Source organism: Mytilus edulis, chromosome 3, assembly GCF_963676685.1.
Source record: "Mytilus edulis chromosome 3, xbMytEdul2.2, whole genome shotgun sequence".
In the NCBI taxonomy this organism is placed as follows: domain Eukaryota; kingdom Metazoa; phylum Mollusca; class Bivalvia; order Mytilida; family Mytilidae; genus Mytilus; species Mytilus edulis.
In genome coordinates, this window is record NC_092346.1 from 43,096,073 (window position 1) to 43,103,748 (window position 7,676).

The following is a 7,676-nucleotide window of genomic DNA, read 5'->3' on the forward strand; positions in this document are numbered from 1 at the left end:
TAAATCAGTTTGCTATGGTGGTAAATGTAACCCATTTCACATGAGCCTGTAATTAAATCTTGTGTTTTTCTCTAATGCAATTTCTAAGATGACTTTATACAACACTAACCTCCGATACGTTCATACTTACCTTGTCTTACAAAAAATGCTAAAACTAGAAAACAACTAAAATGGTGTTAGTAAAAATTAAAAAAAAAATGACACACTAGATATAGACACAGAAGAAAACAACACTCTCTCTCTGCTCTGTTGAAATTTATTTTTTAACAGTGTCTACATTCGAATTGTACCCATTTTTTGGGAATGACTGAGATTACCTTAGCTTTTATCGGGTTGTTCTCTCTTTGACATGTTCCCCCGTTTCCATTCTCAATAAAAAAAAATTATCATTATAGGCCACACCAATTTAATATCTTGTTCTACGGATTTTTGGACTCCAAACTTTGGGGCGAGTGAGCGATTTGAAAATGATTATGAAAAATATTTGATTTGCAAATTTTTAGGGGAAGCTTGAAAAGTAAACGAGAGCAATATAATTTTTTTGGTAAATATGAAATAATAGGTTTTGATAATATTAAAACTTGATTTATCACTTGTACTTTGGCATTTCTTTAACTTATGAAGTGTTTTTCAGAGAACTATATATCTATCTGGTATTATAAAATGGTGAAAACATGTCCAAGAATTTTGTAATATTCCTGGACTTTAACATATATTATTTTCTTTTATATTATTCAAAATTAGTGGAACTCTCTTTTAGAAAAGTTGTTTCAAATATAATGCATTTCTCTCCCTTTTAAGTTAAACAAGATTACACCCGCGATATCGCAGGTCCTCCGTGACTGAATTAAAGTATCTTATTATGTGTAAGCCTTATTTTAGCCTAAATTTTTAGTATTGGAATTTTCATCTGATAAAGTCATGCTGATTATAAGATGCACAGTTTTCTCTGCTTTCAAAATTGTTCTGTTTGAACTCGGGTGTTGCTAAACGGCGGAAACGGAAAACGGAACGGAATACGGAACGGAAACGGAAAACGGAAACAGAAAGAATTAACATATTTTCTTTTTGGTTATTTTATCTATATAGGCATGTTTGATATAGTATTACACATGTTCACAAGAAGAAAAAAAAACAACCTAGGGAATGAATTTAAAATAAAAGATTTTAAAGCATAAAGTATTGAAATAATTACCAGGAGATGAGACTATGTTTTTGAAATATTTGATAAGGTCATGTGTACGTCTTTCATTCGATTTAGGATAGTCTGTTCGAATTTTCTAATTTTTTTTAAAGTTTGATCAGTGTCAATAAGATAGCAACCCAACAACACACAAAAAATCTCTATAGGCCTAAAAAAAAAAAGACACCGGCCTCGATTCTATCAGAGACATATATTACAATATTGTATAATATGTCTCTGGTTCTATAAGTAGGTTGTGAAGTAATAAACTTTTGGGGAAATCCTTTGCATCATTGTTTTTCTTTTTTTCTTTTTTAATTGCTTGAATCAAGATTAGTGATGTTGTGTATCTTGTTGCGTTGTTCTGCATTGGTGATTTTCGTTGTATCTTTTCTTGTATAATGGAAAGAAAACGTAAAAGAAAACTAATAGGACAATGGTGTATTGACAAAATTCCATATGAAAATCAGGGAACTAGAATAGAAACCTGTATATTATACTTTTCATTTTAATGAAAAAAATTGACAAAATCCCTCACTATATAATTATAATTTCCAACAGTTCGATAGTATAGTGGGAAATTATTGTAATAACGGTACTAGTGAATACTATTAATACGGGTACTTCTTATGTACACGTATATACATACATGTATCACGTGATACTGATATTTAGCGGGAATATTTTCCCTTGTTGGTCACTTCTAGCCAAGCATCAGACTTGACAACAGTGAAATATGACGGACCCCGGTTTAGATAATTCCGTAAAGCAAGTAATTGTCCAAGAAGTACAAAATGCAGTATCGGCTTCACAACAAGATACCCTTAACCAAATCACAGCTTTGATAGATAACAGACTATCCACATTCCAGGGAAATATCCAGCAGTCTTAGCGAGATATCAGTCAATCCCAGATGTCCAAGATTGAAGAGACTTTGTCGGAGAACTATACTTTCCAACGGAAAGGGAACGAAAACCAGTACAAGCATGAGGTTAAAGTCCTGACGAAGTTAACGGAAGCAAAAGCACAGTTAGACGGACCAGATTTATCCGTAGATTCTATTCATCAAGCTAGAGACAAGATCGTTGAAGGTATGGCAATTGTAAGAGACAGACAGAAACTCATTAAACTCGCTGATTCATCCGAATTGGGTTGGAGAGTCGTGAAGGAGTACACAACCAATCCAATTGCCGACGACTCCGAAGATGAAAAGAAGATGATAAGAGCGCAAAATAGAGCTGAACGTAGGAACAAGTCAGATAAGATAAAGAAGTCAACGAAGACGATCAGGAAAGTGCCCTATTCCACCAAAGAGAGAGATCCAACCCCTACTTGGAGAACAGGGAGATGTTTCAATTGTGGCAACAGGGGCCATTGGGCAAATGATTGTCCTGAAAAGAAAGATACGATAAGTATATTTACAAATTTTGAATGGACTAATTTGTATAATAATATGAACAAATGTTATATTGGTCAAGCTGAAAATTCATTCAGTTCAAATGTAAACAAAGCAGAAGATAAACATACGATAAAAATTACTCAATCGAAACCAAGTGTTATTGGTGGTCACTTTTTACTAGAAGTTGATATACCTGTCTCACCTGTAGGTAAATTGAGGTCAAAATTACATGAATGGAAAGCTATTACTACTAGTACACATATCATTGATGTTATTGAAAACGGGTATAAGTTACCGTTAAAAACGGAACCAGAGGTTATACATTTGAAAAATAACAGATCATCTTTAAACAATGCAGAATTTGTTGTTGAAGAGATTTACAAAATTCTTCAAAAAAGGTGCATTTCTGAGGTTTATTCTAAACCAACTGTAGTAAATCCACTTACAGTGGCATTTAATAAAAATAAACCAAGATTAGTACTAGATTGTGGGCATTTGAATCCACATCTGTTTAAATTTAGGTACAAATACGAGGATACTAAGATAGCAAGAGATCTCTTTCAAAAACGAGATTATTTATTTAGTTTCGATATTCGATCTGCTTATCATCATTTGGAAATCTCAGATATACACATGCAGAACTTTCTTAGGTTTTGCTTGGAATTTTGATGGAAATACGAAATATTTCGTTTTCAATGTTCTTCCTTTCGGTATATCAACTGCAGGGTACATATTTACAAAAGTACTTAGAGAAGTAGTTAAGCATTTGCGATCAGAAGACAAAAGGATAATAATGTTTCTAGACGATGGGTTGGGTGGTGATAGCAATTTTGAAAAATGCATTGAGAGCAGTCAAATAGTTAAATTTAAACTAGAAAATTTGGGATTTTTAATAGCACATGAGAAGTGTTTTTGTTTACCAAGCCAGAGATTAAAATGGCTAGGGTATACTTGGGATACAAATATAGGTAAAATATTTGTTAATGAAGATAGAATTATAAAAACTGAGAAAAAGATTAGATTTTTAATAGACGAAACAAACAAAGGGGTGGAATTTTTTGGATCTAGAGTTTTAGCTAGCATTGTAGGTCAGTTGATATCTATGCAGATAGTCATTGGTGACTTAGTTAGATTGAACACTAGATACCTTTATGATTGTATCATTGGTAGAGCAAGTTGGGATGCACCAGTCAAAATTTGCAAAAAGGCAATTTTTTTTTTTTTCAATAAAGGCAATTAATGAAATACATTTTTGGTCTATTTCATTGCAAAAGCTCAATGATGCTGGAGTCGACATTTGTAAAGTCGACCAGCTTGATATTGTTGATATAGAAATGTTTTGTGACGCCTCACATGTAGGCTTTGGTGGTCAGATTTGAATGCAAAACTTGTTTGCAAGGAAATGTCCGGTAACTGGACATTACGAGAAAGGAACGAAAGTTCCACATGGCGCGAATTATAATGCGTTAATAGCTTTGTACAAACTTTTGATAATACATTTAGTGATAAAACCGTCAAAATTTATACAGACAATCAAAACGTACCTCACATATTGAGAGTAAGAAGTAAGAAACAGAAATTACAGGCTATAGCTATTGACATTAAACAAACTTGTGTTGATAGCAATATAAACATAATTACACAATGGGTTCCGAGAGAGAACAACACACACGCAGACAAGCTCAGTCGACACACTGATCACGATGATTGGGCTATTCGTTCTGATATATTTGATGAAATCAATAGCTTATGGGGTCCATATAAAATAGACAGATTCGCCACACACTATAATACACAGTGTGAACGATTTGACTCTAAAATATGGTATCCCGGTACGGAAGCAGTTGACGCATTTAGTCAAAACTAAAAAACAGAAACAAATTGGTTAGTTCCACCACCATCAATCATTTCCATGGTCGTACGCAAAGTAGAAAACGACTAAGCCAACAGCACGCTTGTTATACCGGAATGGAAATCAGCTCCATTTTGGCCGTTGCTATTCGCATCGAACAATCTCACCAAATTTATTAAAGGTACAAAGTTTTTACCAAAAGAGCACTCAGTCGTTAAAGGTAGTGGTAAAAATGGCATATTTGGTGAACGTATTCTGAGATTTCATATGTTAGCAATCAAACTAGAATTTTAATGTAATCAATATTATTTGCAGGTTTAAGATTGGAACAAAACGTCCAGGCTGCCATAAACAACAGTGGTATATCCCCGGACAACAAACTTAGGAATTTAGCCAACAAGATGTCTAGCTTTATTGTCGAATCCAAAGCCGAAAATACCAGTAAAAAGTACTTTTCTGGTTTCAAACGATGGAAAACTTTTATTAATGAACACAACATGTCAGAATTACCTGCTAACCCAGTTCATGTCGCGCTTTATTTGACATATCTTATTGACAAACATTGTTCTCCCAGTGTAATAGACTCCGCTGTATATTCTATAAAATGGGCCCATGAGCTTAATGGCTTCAATGATCCTACTAACAATTCGTATGTTAAATCACTGACCGAATCTGTAAATCGTTTGAACGGTAGACCAGTAGTCAAAAAGGATCCAATTAACAATAATATTCTTATTGATTTATGTTCATTGTATGAAAGTTCAGAAGATTTATTGATAGTTCGTGATTTGACCATGATTTTGATAGGTTTTTCAGGGTTTTTGCGTTACGATGAGCTTAGCTCTTTAATATGTAAAGATATCACAGTTTTCGATGATTATTTAGAGATACACATTTCACGTAGTAAAACTGATCAATACCGACAGGGTAATAAAATTTTGATTTCAAAAGGTAGCACTTTAGCTTGTCCACTCAAAATGTACAATAGATATATTAAGTTAGCTAGTCTAGATGAGAAATCTGATTTATTTGTTTTTAGACCTATATTTAGATCTAAGGGTATAGCAAAATTGATACATAAGCTAAAGAGAATATTGTAAAAAGGATTAGAATTGTCGCCCCTTATCTTAATCTATGTTTACATTCTCTTCGTTCAGGCGGTGCTACCGCTGCTGCCCAGTCTGATGTGAACGAAATGTGCATTAAGAGACACGGGAGGTGGAAGTCCGACACAAGTAAGGACGGGTACATAGATGATACATTTGAAAAGAGAATGTCAGTTTCACAAACACTTGGGTTGTAAACTGAACTTTGCCCGCCCTTTCTTTGTGGTTCTAGTATTGCCGGGCTATCGGCTATATATAGTATTTTAGTATTTATTGATATGCCTAGAAATAGTATTTAGTAAAGTTGATACTTATTATTTCCAACGGTTCGATAGTATAGTGGGAAATTATTGTAAAAACGGTACTAGTGAATACTATTAATACGGGTACTTCTTATGTACACGTATATACATACATGTATCACGTGATACTGATATTTAGCGGGAATATTTTCCCTTGTTGGTCACTTCTAGCCAAGCATCAGACTGGACAACAGTGAAATAAATTTCATTTTCAATTGAATTGTTATTCTAATTTGTATTTAGTAGGGATTTATATAGTAACTTGATTTATTATTTACTTCTTATAGTATATTTATTCAGTTATACACAGTCCAAGTGTACCTCTCGAGACGGTCTTCCGAGCATTTAGGTTTGGACACAGGTTTCCAAAATTTTCCACTTTATTTAAAATGTAGTCTTTTGACTGCAGTTTAAATGGAGTTCGAACCGAGGTAAATCGTTTTGATTGGTTTTTCCTGACCGGCGGGATCGTTTATGACAGAGCCCATATTTTTGAACACAATTTACTCATTTTCCTAAAGAATTCCTCATGAAAGTTTATTTAGAGTGCATTGATACTTAAGCTTCATGTAATTGTGTATATCTGTTATATTTATATTAATAAAATATGGGGTCCACCAGTATTGCTGGGCTATCGGCTATATATAGTATTTTAGTATTTATTGATATGCCTAGAAATAGTATTTAGTAAAGTTGATACAGCCTTTTCCACCCTTTTACAATACTTTTTGTAAAGTATGCTGTTTGGTATTTACATAGGAAAAGCATTATATCTCATAAAGTGTAAATCAATAAATACGATTTGATGTGAAAAAAGTTGCGAAAAATTCATGTATATATACGATTTGCACAATGCCCTCACCCAGTTAGTCGTAGTCATGTCCTAATGTTTTCAAATTCAAATTGTCCATGCTGGTTTAAATATCATGCCGCTTAATTCTTCTCTGAAAATTCAATTCCTCTTAAGCAGCCGTGAATTTTGTTTCATAATATTACAATTGAAAATAGTGTCACTCATTCAGTATGCTGTTTTACTATAGTAGAACACATAGAAAGATAGGCGAAAAATATCAAAGGATTATTCAAACTCAGAAGTCGAAAACAAACCGTCAACGCCATGACTAAAAAAAAAAACACACACACACAACATGTAAACTAAAGGCTGAGCAACACGAACCCCACCAAAAACTTGGGGTAATCTCAGCTGCTCCGGAAGGGTAAATATACAGTCCGCCAAAAGTTAAGCACCACATGTTTTTATTGCACAGATTTTTTTTCAAATTTAAAAAATCAATTATTCCACGAAAAAAATAAAACAATCATATAGCAATTTTGCTAATGTATACCATAAACAAACCAGAAATGTAATTTTAGTCAATTATGAAGGTTCTATGCATGTAGGTTTTCCGATTATAGAAATAGTGTAAATTACTGAATTCAGAAACAGAATTTAAGTTTCACTTTGATTTTATTTTTTTACAAAAAATAATCACCCAATATTATTAAAACTTTCTACACATAAGCTTTGGTATGTTTGGCAATTTCAATGACAACATTGAGTCAATAGCATGCATAACAACCTCATTCCCGGTAGAGTTTCAAAACACGACGTTTCTTTCTCGGTATAAGCCTTCAAGCTTTAGTTTAGGAAATCTGTTGCATTAAACAACAAATACCACTTTTAAATCTACAAAATATTGTGAAGGTGGATCTCTGTGATTGAGATTTCCGCCAATGGCATCTCAGACATGTTTGATAGGGTTTATGTATGGGGACATGGAAGGCTAAAACATAGTGAAAGTGGCTTGATGCTCTTTGGACTCGGTTAAAATCC

The 7,676-nt window shown here is 33.4% G+C and overlaps 1 pseudogene; it reads left to right on the top strand.

Moving 5' to 3' along the window:
- Nucleotides 1–1,913: 1,913 nt before the first annotated feature.
- On the top strand, nt 1,914–5,534 carry LOC139515269 (uncharacterized; annotated as a pseudogene).
- The last annotated feature ends 2,142 nt before the right edge of the window (nt 5,535–7,676 follow it).